This window comes from Mustela erminea, chromosome 8 (assembly GCF_009829155.1).
Source record: "Mustela erminea isolate mMusErm1 chromosome 8, mMusErm1.Pri, whole genome shotgun sequence".
NCBI classification, from domain to species: domain Eukaryota; kingdom Metazoa; phylum Chordata; class Mammalia; order Carnivora; family Mustelidae; genus Mustela; species Mustela erminea.
In genome coordinates this window covers 67,082,285-67,099,574 of record NC_045621.1, presented here as the reverse complement: position 1 = coordinate 67,099,574, position 17,290 = coordinate 67,082,285, and positions in this window count along the sequence as shown.

Below are 17,290 nucleotides of genomic sequence, written 5' to 3'. Positions count from 1 at the left end.
CTGAAACAAAGATAGATTTCATTTCAGGAACCCCAGTTTGGGGATAGGCAGAAAGTAGCTCTCTTCCTGAGAAAGCAGAATGGGCCACCAGCCTGGAAAGCAGACACAAAAAGAGGAAGATGCCAGGGAGAACAGAGGAAGCGAGGAAAGCACTTTAAGAGGTGCCCAAGCAAAAGGCCTAACTCAATAAGGGCCTCTTCCCCCTGGAGGGTTGGTGGGTGGGGGGCTGTGGTCATATCAAGGTGTTGCTTTTGTTCGCTCACTCTATACTGCTCTGTAAGATCTAACTGACCCTTCATTTAATTTTTAGATGGAGTCCATCATCATCCCATGAGAGTTTTGGGAGTTTGGTGAGGCAGGAAGCCCTTGGGAAAGGGATTAGTAATTCTTCCTAATCATCTTGCCCTCTCCTAACCATCTGGCAAAGTAAAATTACAATGTTCCTCTTCTGGCGCTAACTCCTCAGCCCAAGACATTAGTAGGCCGAGCCTTGTCCAAGCAAAGCCTGGCCTTTGCCCAGGCAGAAGATAAATAGGATTCAATTCTCTGATTCTCCGAATCTCATCCACCACCTTTATTTCATACATTAGCAGGAAATAGCCAGATGAAGAAGAACAGAATGGGGCTTGGTCATACCTAGGTTCAATTTACTTTATAGCCCCCCTCCCCACACAAACTTAAAAACCCTAGATTAAAATGTAAACTTGAAGGTGAGGATTTGGTCTACCTTATTTGCTGCTGCTCTTTTAGGGTCTGTGTTTTAAAACTGTGCTGAGAATTGTTGTGATTGGGTGCATTGGACACATAGACGTGGAAAGGACTGCAGTGAAGGAAGAGGTTACTTTTATATATTCATAGTTCCCAAGGAACAGGAAGCACTGGAAGTACGGCATGCCCCTGCAGGGCCACCCAGGGAAGGGCCAAAACCAGATGAGTAGGCAGAAAGGAGAACCACAGGCTGGAGACTTCGTTGCGGTTTTTAAGGGAAGGAATGGGTGAGGCAAGGTAAGCAAGTGGAACAAACTCAGGATTGGGTAGTTGGAATAATTTCCGTGGGTTCTGGTTTATTGAGGAGGTTCCCAGTAGGCTTGTTCCTGGTCCTATGGTGATTAGGGCCAGGGGATGGTGCCCAGGAAGTACTGGAATTTGCTAAAAGAGCTAGGTAGGGGAGTGGACTCTGAAGTGGTTGATCTACATAGCAAAGGTGTGCTGGCAGGCCAACTGTTATCTTTAGAAATTAGTTAACCCTCAGAGAGGCAGTCCCCAGGTGCACAGGGCCCCAGGTGCCAGAGCATCAAGAATATGGAAAAGAAGAAAAGACAGTTAATACAGCCTAGGACAACTGTTGACGGGGGAAAAGGCATTTAAGAACACGTTTGTGGACTGCCTGACTGTAGGGTTAGATTGGAGAGCCTAAGGTCAAATTGGGGAATTTGCAAGAGAAAGAATGTTCTAGAAAACCTTTCTGCCACCTCATCCAGATTTTATAAGTGCATTGGACTATTGAGGTGGGATATCAAAGTATGTTAAAAATTGAGTTATAGTATTATTGAGTAGCCAAACATCATTTTACCTTTGGAGAACTTTATTGGATGCTTCCTTTTTTGGCACTGAAATAACAGGAGTTAAGCTATTCTAATTTTTTAAGGGAGTTCACAGATTCAGAAATGTATTTCTAGAATTTTGACTCATGGATCTCAGGATCTTATTGAAGTTTGAAAGAATCATGCATGTCCAAAAAAGAACTCTGAAAGTAGAACACAGAGGCTCTCTTACTTGTTCAAATATTTGGCTACATAACTTTTATCTGCAAACAGCTTAAACTGACCGCACTGGATCTCGGGAAGAGATTATAATTACTATAAGAAGTTCTTTAAAAAAAAAAAAAAAAAAGGATTTATCAATCCATTTGAGAGAGAGAGAGAGAGAGAGAGAGCAAGCCTGGGAGAGGGTGAGGATGGGGAGGGGAGGATAGAAGAGAGGGAGAAAAGCCCAACCAGACTCCCCGCTGACCACGGAGCTGGACTCGGGGCTCAACTTGGGGCTCTGGATCCCCCAACCCTGAGATCAACCCACTGAGCCACCCAGGTGCCCCTCTTAGAAGTTCTTTTTAAAGAGAAAACCAAATGGTATAAATTCAAATTTTATTTTTGTTCCAGAATGATTTAGCTTGGCCTCTTGTCATTTGTATGTTGCCTCCAAGACTAGATCCTTGAGCTCCAGTCAGCAGGAAGCAGTCTGGAATGAGGAAGCAAGCGGTCGTTGCTCTGGGGCTTCAATCTGCTACTCGCTTGCTGTATAATCAGACAATTTACAGGGGCCCAAAACTGGCCTGCGGTTTGCTAATCTGTGACAGGACAGCTTGGAATTAGATCAGGGTTGTGGATAGGATCTGGAGCGGGGGGAAACTGCAACGTTATTTTCCTTATGTTATAACTGAAATTTAGCAATTTCTTGAATTATGAATGCAGACAACAAACCCCACTAGTATTCGCAGTGGCTATGACCCTGTCACCAATAGAAATCATAGATATTTTTATGTCTCGTTAAGAGTTGTTACAGACACCTCAGTGTATCATTTATACTCAGCACTTTTCAGAGTCACAGCAGTTATTAGACCTGCAGATCTTGTTAATGCATCAATAACAAATCACATATCATAATTTCCTTTTAAACTGTGATAACTCCTTTTTTAATGTAATTGGTTTTCTTTGTAGTCCTATTTTTAAAAATTTCATGCATTTTATTTTTTATTATTTTTTAAAAGATGTTATTTATTTATTTGACAGAAAGAAAGAAAGAGCAAGCACAAGCAGGGGGAGCACAAGAAGGAGAAGGAGGCTCCACACCGAGCAGGGAGCCCGATGCGGGGCTCCATCCCAGGATCCTGGAATCATGACCTGAGCCCAAGGCAGAGGCTTTAACCCACTGGGCCACCCAGATGCCCCTGAATTTTATGCATTTTAAAACAATATTCGGTGGAGAGGTCCATAGGTTTTCTTTAGCCTGCCAAAGAAGTCCATGGCTCACAAAAGCTTAAGAACCCCTGAGTTAAATGACCTCTAGGGCTTATTTTTGCTTTTTTAACCCAGAAATCCAGGGGCAGGCTATCAACTCAATCCAACTCACATCTTACAAAGTACGGTCACCATTCTACTACGTACGAATGTAAAAAACAATAGTTGAAGAACTTGATACAACTCTTGAAAAGCCAACCTAGAAAAACCTTGTATTCTCTTAATCCAGAGCTACTCTTAAATGCTGAGTTGTCCTGAGTGTCATACTTCCTCAAGAATAAAAGCCTGTTCCTTCATTGCTTAATCTTTATTTACCAATGGTTTGATAGATGTAGTCTAAAAGCATAGCTGAGCCAGGCAAGAGTATTAAACATTACTTGTTTGTCATGGGTGTCCTGTTGCTCCCTCTTTTGGTAGCCTCCTCTCCCTCCCCTGGCTGTTCTTCCCAACACCCACATTTCGTACAAGAACCCCCAACACTCAGATCTTCCTACTACCATCAAGGTCCCTGGATAGAGATGAAACCTTCTTTTACAATCTATTAATATTGAGTGATTGCAGGTCTCTTTCATGCTGAGTATTGGTGGTCATACTAACACCATGAGCATTACACATATGCTTATTGACAATTGAGCATACCCGAAGCACAGTTCTATAAATTATTCATGTTATTAAATAATTTGATTCTTAGAACAATCCCATTTTATAGATGGGGAAATTGAGTTACCCAGAAGGTAGTCAACTTGCTCAAGTTCCCACAACAAGGAGGTCGTGGGGTTGGAATTCAAACTCAAGTAGTTTGGCTCCGTTCCTATACTTGTGAATACTATGCTAAACTACCATGATTTACGTAACAAATTCCCTGTTTGTTGAGTTGACATTTATGTTGTTTACAGCTTTTCAGTACCAGGAAATTGCCTTCATGAATGTCTTCATACATAAATAATTTTACACTTCCGGTTGTTTCTTTAGGGCAAATTCCTAAAAGTGAAACTACCAGGTTAAAATTTTTTTAAATCAGTTTTTTTTTTTTAAAGATTTTATTTATTTATTTGACAGAGATCACAAGTAGGCAGAGAGGCAGGCAGAGAGAGAGGAGGTAGCAGGCTCCCCGCCGAGCAGAGAGCCCGATGCGGGGCTCGATCCCAGGACCCTGAGATCACGACCCGAGTAGAAAGCAGAGGCTTTAACCCACTGAGCCACCCAGGCGCCCCCAGGTTAAATTTTTTTAAACGAATTGCTTAATTATCTTACAAAAGATTGCAGCAATTTGACCAGACTGTATGATCGTGTCCCTTCACATCATTGCCAATAAAGGGCATTATTGTTCTGTATTTTAAAAATGTTTGGGGGGGACGCCTGGGTGGCTCAGTGGGTTAAAGCCTTCAGCTCAGGTCATGATCCCAGTATCCTGGGATCGAGTCCCACATCGGGCTCCTTGCTCCGCGGGGAGCCTGCTTCTCCCTCTGACTCTGCCTGCCACTCTGCCTGTGCTCGCTCTCGCTCTCTCTCTCTCTGACAAATAAGTAAATAAAATCTTTTAAAAAATAAATAAATAAAAAATAAAAATAAAAAACATAAAAATGTTTGGGGGTGTCTCCGTTAACTGTCTGACTCTTAATTTTGGCTCAGATCATGATCTCAGGGTCCTGAGACTGAGCTCTGCATGGGGGTCCATATTGGGCATGGAGCCTGCCTAGGATTCTCTCTCTTCCTCTCTCTCTCTGCCCCTCTTTCCAAAATGTTTGCCAATCTGATGGACATCACATGATATCTCATTATAATTTGTGTTATACAATGTAGTATTTCTCATGTATTAATTGGTCATTTGTATGTCTTTTGTGATTACTTGTTTCTCTCTTTTGACCATTTAAATAAAATTTTGTGTAGGGGGTGCCTGGGTGGCTAGTTGGTTAAGCCTCCCACTCTTGGTTTTGGCCTGGGTCATGATCTCAGTTTCCTGTAATCAGTCCCGGGGTAGGTTCTGTGCTCAGCAAAGAGTCTGCTTGTCCCTTTCCCTCTGCACCTCCCTCTGCTTGTGCGCTCTCACTCTAAAATAAATATGTGTGTGTGTGTATATATATATGTATGTATGTGTGTGTGTGTGTGTATAATTTTGTGTAATCTTTACTCCCCAATAAATTCTTAACATATAGCTTTGGGAAGATTTAACTGGAAATAATAAATGTTAGTTCTTCGCTAAGCAGGACAAGACTGAGATTTCACAATGTCTTACAATGTTCCAGTGTCATGAGACCTGGAAACTTACTTGGTTTGCTGTAAGTCAGCAACACCTTGTTTTGGACCAGGGATCACTTTCTGTTCCCATATCTTGTTCTTGAGATTCTCAAGCTGCTTTTCAAAACATTGTATTTTAAAACAGTTCCCTACTAAGCATGTTTCTCCTCTCAACCTTCCTTTATAGATGTCACATTTTTTAGTATAAATGCTGATTACTATTACTCATCCTACCTTCAATTACTCCTTTTTGGCACCTCAAATTTGTACACCATGAGGTTCTATTTTCAATGTTCTTCACAGATCACTAGGGAGAGGGAGAACTGTGTGTCTTTCGAGGTTGCCTCCCCTTTTTAGTCCCTACATCCAGTTAATGGATCCATTCTACCCCCTGAGAAATCCATTAATTTCTCTCCATCTTTTCTGCTACTTTAATTCCAGCAACTCTGTTTTCAAACCTAGATTAGCAAACAACCACCCAATAGGTTTTCTGCTTCTATTCTCACCACTCCTTCCCCAGGCCACACATTTCCCACACTACATCAAAAGATATCCAAAAATACAAACCTGAGCACATTCCCTTGATTAAATCTTCCTGTGGCCTCAGGTTTCAAGAAAACTTCCTTGCCATGGCATGTAAGGCCTTTCTGAATGAGCCTCATCTCTTTCTGCCCTCCTCCAGCAATCTTGGATGCTGCCATCTTGAATTATTTGTAGTGTCCCCCCAAATGTCATGCTCTTATTTCTGACCTTTACTTTGCACACGTTGTTGTTGTAGGTTAGAATCTAGTGGCCCCATAAGCCTTCTTCTGCCTGATGGCTCTTTTCAGTCTGATTAAGTAGCTACAAATCAGAAGAAGCAAATAAAATTGACTCATGGGGTCCTTTGCAAATATAACCATGTTTATTAGCACTCTCAACAGTTATACAGTTCTTAGGCCTATAGTAAAATAACCAAGGAAAAGACTGTGAAATGAATTATAAGATTTTTTTTTTTTTTTGGCCATAGAGCAGTCAATTTGACACAGCAAAATAAAAAAAAAATCATAAGAATGATGAAATAGGGGCACCTGGATGGCTCAGTGGGTTAAAGCCTCTGTCTTCAGCTCAGGTCATGTCCTGGGATCGAGCCCCACATTGGGCTCTCTGCTCAGCAGGGAGCCTGCTTCCTCCTCTCTCTCTCTGCCTGCCTCTCTGCCTGTGATCTTGTGATCTCTGTCTGTCAAATAAATTTTAAAAATCTTAAAAAAAAAAAAAAGGAATGATGAGATAATGCTGGGAAAAAAGAAATTAATAATAGACATGATCAAAATTGTGCTGAGAGAAAGAAGTCCTTTAATCTCAAATCAGATTACTCGCTTAATATGCAATGTGTTCACCCTAAACTATGCTGGAAACAAAGAAATAATATCGCAGCTTCTCACAGCTTTGGATTAGGTTATATTTATACTGATCATACTGTGAGATATTTAAGTAGATTAAAATTTCAAAATCAATCCTTTGCAGAAGAAAGGACAGATTGATTTATTTATTTATTTTTAAAAAATTCACTCTGTGGGAGCCTTGGTAGCTCAGTCATTCAAGCATCCAACTCTCGGTTTTGGTTCAGGTCATGAGCTCAGGGTCCTGGGACGAGCCCCACCCCAGGCTCTGTGCTCAGTGTGGAGATGGCTTGAGATTCTCTCTCCCTCTCCCTCTGGCCCTCTTGCTCCTGTTCTCACGTGCTTTCTCTAAAACAAATAAATAAGTCTTAAAAAAAAAAAAATTCACTCTGTTCCTGGGTGATGGCTTAACATATATTGAAGAAAAGGACTTTACCCAAATATTAGTTTTATCAAAAAAAGTAATTAAACAGAGACATAAGCTTAAATAGTCTGTCACTTTCAAAAACTATTTTTGCTCTACTCATGTGGGGCAACTTGGGCATAAGGGAAGAAGAGGGAGTCAGTGTTCTAGGTGCTCACTATTCAAAGGGCGATCTATGGACAAGCTTGTTAGAAATGCAGGACTTTGGGGTACCTGGGTGGCTCAGTGGGTTAAAGCCTCTGCCTTGGGCTCAGGTCAGGGAGCCTGCTTCCTCCTCTCTCTCTCCCTGCCTACTTGTGATCTCTGTGTGTCAAATAAATAAATAAAATCTTTTTTAAAAAAATGCAGGACTTCAGGCTCCACTGCATTGCATTTTAATAAACTTGCAGGGGATTAATAAGCACATTAAAGTTTGAGAAGCTCCACCTCAAGGAGCCCAGCACCTGGCAATCACAACTTAACCACCACAGGTGGCCAGCTGCGAACCTTTCAGATGCTTACTTAGCTAGTGCCAGGGACAGGGGTCTGTAATTTTCCAAGGCTCCGTATCTCAAATCAATAAGCTTTTTCAAAGGCTACAATCTGTCCTGAAAGGTCTCCTTTAAGAAGCCTGACCATAATTCTTGCATAGATGCTATAACTTTTTAAAAAAATGACTCGTGTTGGAAAATAGGATGAGATTTGAGGCACTTAAATGATGCTATGATCAGAGAACCCAGTAAAACTTCAGGGTTCTTAAAGATTTTTATTTATTTGACAGACAGATCAGAAGTAGGCAGAGAGGCAGGCAGAGAGAGAGAGGAGGAGGAGGCAGGCTCCCCGCTGAGCAGAGAGCCTGATGTGAGGCTTGATCCCAGGACCCTGGGATCATGACCTGAGCCGAAGGCAGAGGCTTTAACCACTGAGCCACCCCAGAACTTCAAGGTTCTTGATGGAAATGTATGCCTAGTTCAATGACCAACACATAGAAGGTGAAGTGACATTTATTTAACAATGAGTGGATTTTGACCCCATACTTCACAGTAGTAATCTGATCTGCCAAGCTAGATCATGAGGAAGTCTCCTTTCTCCTAAATTATCCAAATCATGGTTTGAGCTCTACCTCTCCACATTCATTCACTAATTTTTTTTTTATTTTTTTAAGATTTTATTTATTTGATAGAGAGAGAGAGACAGTGAGAGAGGGAACACAAGCAGGGGGAGTGGGAGAGGAAGAAGCAGGTCTCCTGTTCAGCAGGGAGCCTGACATGGGGCTCAATCCCAGAACCCTGGGATCATGACCTAAGCCCGAGGCAGATGGTTAATGACTGAGCTACCCAGGTGTCCCAACCACATTCTTTCGTTTAAAACAACCTGGATAGATGAGAGAGACAGAGATGACAGAGACAAGAGACAGAGAAACAGAGAGAGAGAGAGAGAGAGAGAGAGAGAGGCCAGGCACCATGCTAGGCACTGAGAACATAACTGAGAGCAGAAACTGACAAGGTCTCTGTTCTCATAGAACTCCCAGTCCCCTCCAAATACTAAACCTGCGTCCTGGACCTGTAATCAGTTCAAATATGAGGAAAAGTACATCCAGTACCCATTTCTAGCAGCAGAGGAATGGAGCCCCAGGGTGTGAGAGAATGTGGAAGGCAGATAGCTTGAGGGGAGGCCATTCACTCAAAAACCACGACCTTTTACTGAGCTTTAACATCTTTGAACACTCTACCCCTAGAAAACTCAGTCATTGTCCAAGTTTCTGACAAACTAATCAGCATTCCTCTTCCAGGAGATGCGGTAAGTGTGGGTGGAGAATGAGGGAGAAAGCAAAAAAAAAAAAAAAAAAAAAATAGCCTTGTCCTAGAATATAAAGAGATTATTATTTTGTGTGGTCTGTAAAAGATCAAGCCATTTCCTCCTGTACAGAAGAAATTATTTCAATATCTTGAGAATCTATTATGTGTCAGGCATTCTTCTAGGCTCTTGGGACACAGCAGTGAACAAAACAAAGTGCTCTCTTAAAGCTTTCATCCTGGTGTCCTGCAAAAGATTTGCCAAACCGTGCTTCAGCTTTGAAAAGGAAAGAAAATTTTATTATTATTATAGAAACAGAAGAGGGAAGGAATCTACACATAGATGAAGGTAATAGTAGGCAATAAATGAGAATAAGGCAAAAGTTACACCAAATCGGGTTCGTAACAACATCCAACCTCATTAGCTAGGGAAGCCCCGTGGAAACGGCCAGGCTGGAGAGGCCTGGGTGGAGGCCTTCCTCTCAGGTGAAATTTCCAACTGACCATGCCCCTAAGGGCCGTATTTACAGGGCAAGTAATAGGTTTCAAATTAAACAGTTGTTTGCCTACGTGCCTTTTGGAGGGAGCTGCATTTCCATGTTATCAAGTTTCTGTATTTCAAGGAGCCTGGGCTCTGTGTGTCTGCCTCCCCTTCTGGATTCCACTGGGGTGGGAGCGGGGGGGGGGGCAGCCTGGAGCAGGAAGGGGCGTGAGACAAGATTTGTAGCTTTGGCATCCACGACAGAAGGGCCAGCTCTGACCTGGAGGCCAGATAATACATTTCATTTTTTTTTTAATGATTTTATTTATTTGAGAGTGTAGGCAAGAGAGAGGGAGATAGAGAGAGAGCAGGCGCGCACAAGCTGGTGGAGGAGCAGAGGGAGACGGAGAGAGGGAATCTCAAGCCAAATTCCCCTGCTGAGCGCAGAGCCAAAGAGAGAATCTCAAAAAACTCCCTGCTGAGCGCAGAGCCTTCCAATCTAAGGACTCTGGGATGATGACTAAGCCAAAGACAGATGTGTAACTGACGGAACCACCCAGGTGCCCCCAGATAATATATTTTAAACAATTAGGCTCCTAAGGTTAATCACAGAGCATAAGTCTTACAAACAACATTCCCTAGCCTGTGTACATGCAGGCCCAGGTGGTCAGTTCTATGAGACAAATCACAAAAACATCTACCCATGCAGAGCACCTAGCAAATGGGGATTGAGGGAATGTAGGCTTTGCCTGAAGAGTAAAATGCTACATTAATTTCCAGATTCCTGCCAAATATCAGGAAAGGAAGTCAGTCTCTCACGCTGGAACCCAGGGCTGGAGTCGTAAGGTGGTCCCAAGCAGTCAATGACATATTCAAAGACATCATATTCAGAGTTCAACTCCCATTCAGGAGGTCCCAAGATGGCATTCTCCATACGCAGGCAGACTAAAGGCTAGAGAGTGAGGACCCTGGGGAGCTGCAGTAAGTTACACCCATACTTTTAGCCCAGGCTCTCTGACAGGACTTAATATGGGACAAGGTGTGTGAATCCAGATGGTAAGATGGTTAGTATCACTATCGTATAAACCTGGGTTTTTTTTTTCCTTGCTTGCTTCCTGTATTTTTAATTTTTAAAATTACCCAAGTAATACTTATTTTGAAACAAACAAACAAACCTGTAAGTTAAGATAGCCAATTAAGAAGACACTCACCTATAACCTTCCCACCCTCCATAAATAACTACTAACATTTTGCTATATATATCTTTCCAGACATTTTTTGATGTCTCTTTGCATATATTATGTACATATCCTCAAAATAAATTCTCCATTACCTCAGCAAATGTACACTGGATGAGTACAATGAATATGTATGATTAAAATACAATTTTATTTGGTATCCTTCAGAAGAGTTAACTTTAGAATTTATTCTGTCAGAGAATTTGCATGATTCACCCATGTTAAACTCACAGGAAGGCCTTTTATGGAAATGTTTAATGATCTGAAAGTCCACCCTTGGCTCTGTGGTTTGGCATAGACACTGAAGTTGAGAAGAATATATTCATATACTCTGACCTTAAATATTTTTTCAAGATTAAAGTTAGAACACTTTACATTGATTCTGGACTGCTATGATTTGGGGCATAAGGATATTTGCCATCAGCTTTACATTTCTGGTGGGAGCCTTTTAAGTGCTATGTCCTCTTTATTACTGAAATCCAGTTCCAAAGAATGAGAGATTATTTTCCTCGGATGGTCTCCATTACTGGCAACTATTGTGCATCAAAAGTGAAACTTAGAACAGAATAATTCTATTAATATGCTGGAAGCAGACTGACAGAGAAAGTCTGTGTATTTGAACTGCTTTCATCTGCTGGGTAAGGCACAATCTCTCTGTGCTTCACTTTTCACCTACAGTTAAGTAGGGGAATGATCCAGATATTCTTTAAAAAAAAATTTTTAAAGATTTATTTATTTATTTGACAGAGAGAGACAGCAAGAGAGGAAACACACGCAGAGGGCGTGGGAGAGGGGGAAGCAGACTCCCCGCCAAGCAGGGAGCCCCATGTGGGGCTCAATGCCAGGACCCTGGAATCAGGACCTGAGCCGAAGGCAGACGCCTTTTGACTGAACCACCCAGGCACCCAAATACTGATATTCTTTACAATTCTTCTAATCCTAAAACAATTTGATCTCTAACAAATGGTACTTACCCTATGGCCCAAAAGTTTAAAATGTCAAGAGTTTTCTAAGGGCAAGTGCGAAAGGGTACATGCATTGCACAATTAACAATTTGGATAAACTGTCAGCTTTTCTAACCATAGTGTTAAAGCTATCTACTTAGTCTGGATAGATTCTGAAGGGGAAATGTCAAATCCTTGTGCAGTTTAATAAAATATAATTATGGCTCAAGCATAGCAAGTATAAAAATATATTCTGCTGGTCAAAAACATGAGTGATTATGTCTCCAAAGACATCAAAGACCTTGAAAGTAATGTGAGTGGGAATTTGCTTTACTTTGAAGTTATTCTGCATTAGATATCCTGGTATCCTAAACTGGAAAACCTGGATGCTCTGAAAATCCTTTCCTTTGTTTGCTTCCAAAGGAATTTTTTAAAAAGATTTATTTATTTGTTTTAGAGAGAGAGTGTGTGAATGCGCGGAGGAACAGAACGAGAAGGGGAGAAGCAGATTTCCCTGCTGAATGAAGTTACAATGTGGGGCTTGATCTCATGACCCTGAGATCATGACCTGAGCCAAAATCAAGAGTCAGACACTTAACTGACAGAGACACCCAGACTTCCAAAGAAATTTACTACTATAATTTTAAAACAAGATATAGGGTTCAGTTCAATTAACAAAGTACTAAGTTATTGATTAGTGTTTATATTCTTAAGATTTACTATATTTAAGTTTATTAGTGTGGAGGAAGCTGATCTAATTTCCTACCATAAAAATATCATGGGTGCAAAGGAATTAAGGTAAGAAGGTCTGTTGCCTATTTTAGCTGTGTACCTTCAATTCCATATCTATTATAGGACTTTAGACTTACATGCTTATTTAAATTTGAGATAAATGATGCACAACTTAACTGACTAGATTAAAAGTTCAGCAGTAGTAAATCTTTGTAAACTTGGTTCTAGGTAGAAAAAGAAAGAAAAGATATTCTTCCATATGTAAAGAATAACACTTGGGACACTTGAGACTTGCTTTATGGTCCAGCATTTGATCAGTTTTGCTTAATATTCCATGAGTACTTTGAAAGTTCTATATTTTTCTCCAAATCCCATAAAATCTCTTTTTTAATGAGTTTAATGAAATACTAAAAATTTCAACACTAACATATACTTTGTCAAAAGGCATTGTGGTATATTTCTCTAAAATTGCATAAGGCAAATAATCTACATATATTTTAGTATTCTTAAGCAGTGTTCTTTTGAAGAGAGAAACACAGTAGTAAAGCAACAAGACCTTGCAAACTCCATGATTCTTAAGAATTACCTGGAAAACCCTACAGAAAAAAAGGCAAAAACTAGAAACATAGCAGTTCACAGAAAAGGAAATAAAAATTTCCCTTAGATGTGTAAAAAATACTCAATCTTACCCACAGTAAAAAATGCAAATCAAAATTAAGAAATATCATTTTCACCCATTAGATGGATAAATATCAAACAGTTTTATAATATATTTGATGAGAATATAGACATGCTCCTACATTTCTGGTGGGAATATAAATTGATACAATTTGTATGGGGGCGGTATGATCCAATAATTCTATCTCTAGGAATTTATAATACAGAAATACTCATATAGGTGTGAAATGACACTGCAATATTGTAATAGTAAATGACTAGACAGAATCTGCAAGTTCATCACTGGGGAACTGGTTAAAGAATTTTATACAAGAGATGATTCTGCAGTCTTATAAAAGAATGATGAGGCTCTATATGCACTGATCTGTAACACTATGCATCATATATTATTAAGGACTTCCAGGTATGGTACTAATGGCTAATTAGGTGCACAGAGGCCCCCATCCACTAAGGAACAAGTAGACCTTGAGTAGAACCCATTTCTTTGAGGCACTGTTGGTCTCTCAAGAGGTAGAGGAGGTTTCTGCAGACCTTTCCCCTCCAAAAGCAAAAACAAAACCAGAGTTGTCATGAGGGAAATGATGATAGTAGTGATACTACTATCAAGAGATGGATGCTTGCACCAAACATAGGTTTGGAAGGATGAACTGAGCCAAGATTCTGAAGTTGTCCCAGGATGTTGGCAACTTTAGCTACAGGCAGAAGTAGAAATAAATCCTCTCTGGAGGAGAGTTTTTCCAGTTTGGGGCTATGGGAATCTCACAGATTAAAATAAGTATACAATCAAAAGATTATTAAGCTCAGGAGAACCCAAGGCCACCCAAGCCACCATTAGTGAGAGTCAGCATAAATAATAAAATATGGAAAAGCAATGAAACAAAGAAACAAAAATCCATTTTAGGTAGATCTAGATAAGAAAGTCAAAACTATAATGCTTTTAGGAAATAACGTAGGAGAGTATCTTCATGTCCAGGACAGTAAAGAATCTATGAAAGAAGATGAAAATTGCATCAACCATAAAATAAAAGATTGATAAATTTAACCAAGTCAAAACAAAGAACTTCTGTTCCTCAAAAGATTCCACCAGGTATTATTAGAGTAAAAAAAGAAAAAGAAAAATGGATAGGAAAAGATGTACATATAATTAGCAAAACCTAGTAAGCATTACTATTATAAACTGATGGGAAAAACAGCCAAATAGAAAAATGGGTAAAATACTTTAATAGGTACTACATGAAATTTTATATCCAAATGACCAATAAACAGACAAAAAGAAGCTCTCCTTTAGTAATTAGGGAAGTACAAATGAAAACTACAATGGGATACACAGCTATCAGATTGGAAAAAAATTAAAAGTCTGATAATATTAAGTTTTGGGGAGAAAATGGATCTATAGTCACCCTCAAACACTGCTGGTGGGATCATAAACTAGCATAATCTTTCTGAAAAACTCTGTGGCATCCAATAAAGTTGAACACACACACACACACCCTGATCCAAGAATTTTAGATACCTTAGAGAAATACACACATATGTGCATATAGATGTATGTACAAGAGTATTCAGGGTGGTGTTGTTATATTTATACAACTGAATGTTACACAGTAGCTAGAGATACATAAAGCAACATAAATGAACCTTATGTACCTAATGTTGAGTAAAAAAGCAGGACACAAAACAATATATACAATGTAGTTATACATTTAAAGTTCATAAAAAGGCAAAAATAAACCCTTTGGTTTACATATACATATAGAAGTAGTACATTTATGAAGAAAAACAGGAAAATTACCAAAAATCAGGATAAAGGTAATATCTTAGAGGGGGGATAAAACTATAATCATAAAGGCATATATATATGGCTTCTAGAATGCTGATACTACTTTATGTCTTGACCTGGAGGGTGAGTTGGGTGGTTATTTGTTTTGTGGCTATTTTCTGAATTATGCTTTTTCCAGGATGCATGTTATATTTCACAGTTTAGTTTTTTATTTATTTTTTTAAAGATTTTATTTATTTATTTGACAGAGAGAGAGAGAGATCACAAGTAGGGAGAGAGGCAGGTAGAAAGAGAGGGGGAAGCAGGCTCCCCACCAAACAGAGAGCCTGATGGGGGGCTCAATCCCAGGACCCTGGGATCATGACCTGAGCCGAAGGCAGAGGCTTTAACCCACTGAGCCACCGAGGCGCCCCTCACAGTTTAGTTTTTTTAAAGAGGAAATAAAGGAAACCATCACCAAGATAAACAAGCCCCAGGGGAACACCAGAAATGAACAAGCAAATTTGAGGAAAAGTAGAAATTTTCAAATGCATATGCAAATTAAGCAAAATGGACCAAATGCTGGATGACAAAGCAACTCTTGACAAATTTCAAAGAACTGAAATAATACTGAGTATATTTTCTGACTACAGTAGAATCAAGCTAGGAATAATAAGATTATAAAGCTGAAAATTCAGTTTTTTGTAAATTAAGAAATACACTTTTAAAGAGCCCATTGTACAAAGAAGAAATCATTAAGAATATCAGAATATATTTTAGACTGATTAATATTAAAAATACATCCTGCCACAACTTGTGAGATAATAGTAAAAGCCATGCTGAGAGGGAAATTTTTAGTATATAAAGTGCATAGATCAGAAAAGAAGGAAAACTGAAAACCAAATGGTCTAAATGTCTATCTCATGAAATTAGAAAAGTACATAGGATGGAGAAAATCAACACAGTTGAAAGACGGTTTCTTTTCTGTTTGTTTAAAGATTTTATTTATTTATTTGAGAGAGAAAGTGAGAGAGCACAAGCAGGGTGAGCAGGAGAGGGAGAAGCAGAGGAGGGAGCCTGATGCAGGGCCAATACCAGGATTTTGAGATCATGACTGGTGCCGAAGGCAGCTACTTAACCATCTGAGCAGCCCAGGTACCCCCAGTTTCCAAAGCCTAAAGAGCATAATAAATATCCTATGAGACTAACCAAGGGAAAAAGAGAACACTTGGGTCAATTGTGAACTGAGCTTTCAGGGGCTTTGCAACTGTCTACCATTATTACAAGTCCTTTAGCTGTTAAAAGATGTCAAAAGTGGGGGGGGGTGCCTGGGTGGCTCAGTTGGTTAAGTAACTGTCTTTGGCTCAGGTCATGATTCCAGGTCCTGGGATCGAGCTTTGCATTGGGTCCCCTGCGCAGCAGGGGAGTCTGCTTCTCCCCCTCTCCCCTGCTCATGCTCTCTCTCACTCTCTCTTTCAAATAGATAAATAAAGTCAAAAAGCTAGTATAAACAACTTCAGGATTATAGCTTTGTTTGATGAAAGGGATAGATTTTTAGCAAGACCCAGTTGTCCAAGATTGACACAAGAAGGAAGAGAAAACCAGATTAATAAATAAATAAATTGGGGAGCCTGGGTGGCTCAGTGGGTTAAGTTATTTATTAACTTATTAAAAATACGATATTATATATATATATGTATATATATAATATTTCTTTATTAAAAATAAAGAACTCAATTATCTGATGTTATTGAAGAAGGCTGGACAATTAATTTGAACAGTTAATTAGAAAGGAAACCACTGTATAAATATATAAATATATATTTATATATTATATATATATTATATATAATATATATATGAGACTAACCAAGGGAAATATGTAATTATATATTATATTATATATTATATAAATATAAATATATAAATATATATATAATCTGTAAACATTTTATTCCAACTTAAAACAGAAGGGTACCTTCATTTAACTACCTTTGATATAAGGCCAAGGCCTTTTTCTTTAGGTCTGAGTTTGTTGATTAGTGCTCTGTGCCATCTTTCTGGCATAAGCCACACCCCCTGGACACAAAGCAGACCAGAACTCAGACACATAGGAAAAAATCTAATTCCTTCCAGCTTTTTGCCAATTCTCCCTTTTATTAGACATCCTACACAAATTCAGATTCTCTTGGCCTTACCCCTCTCTTGATCCAGCCACTGCTACCAACACTGTTCTCTGTGACTCGGCAAACTTCATGCCCACACAACCTGGCAACACTAGGACCTCAATTCATGTCATGTTGCTGAGTTCCCCTTGCTTCCTGCCCATTGATGTCAAAGTGAATTCTGCCTTGTGCAATTTGGAAATGGAGTTATGTTTGAATCTTTGAAAGTGACAGATTAGACCTGGGGATAAATTCTTCCCCCTTTCTCCCTAACCTGTCCCTGCCATACTGCTCTGAGATGTAGTTTATGTGGCTTCTTAGAGGCTGGTCCATCAGATTAAGCATTTAGTTGCACTTAGTGGTCCCAGTGTAATGATTAGTAATATTTGCTGTTACTCTCAGAAGTGTCTGTATATGACATGATACTCTATGTAGAAAAGCCAAAAGACTCCCCAGA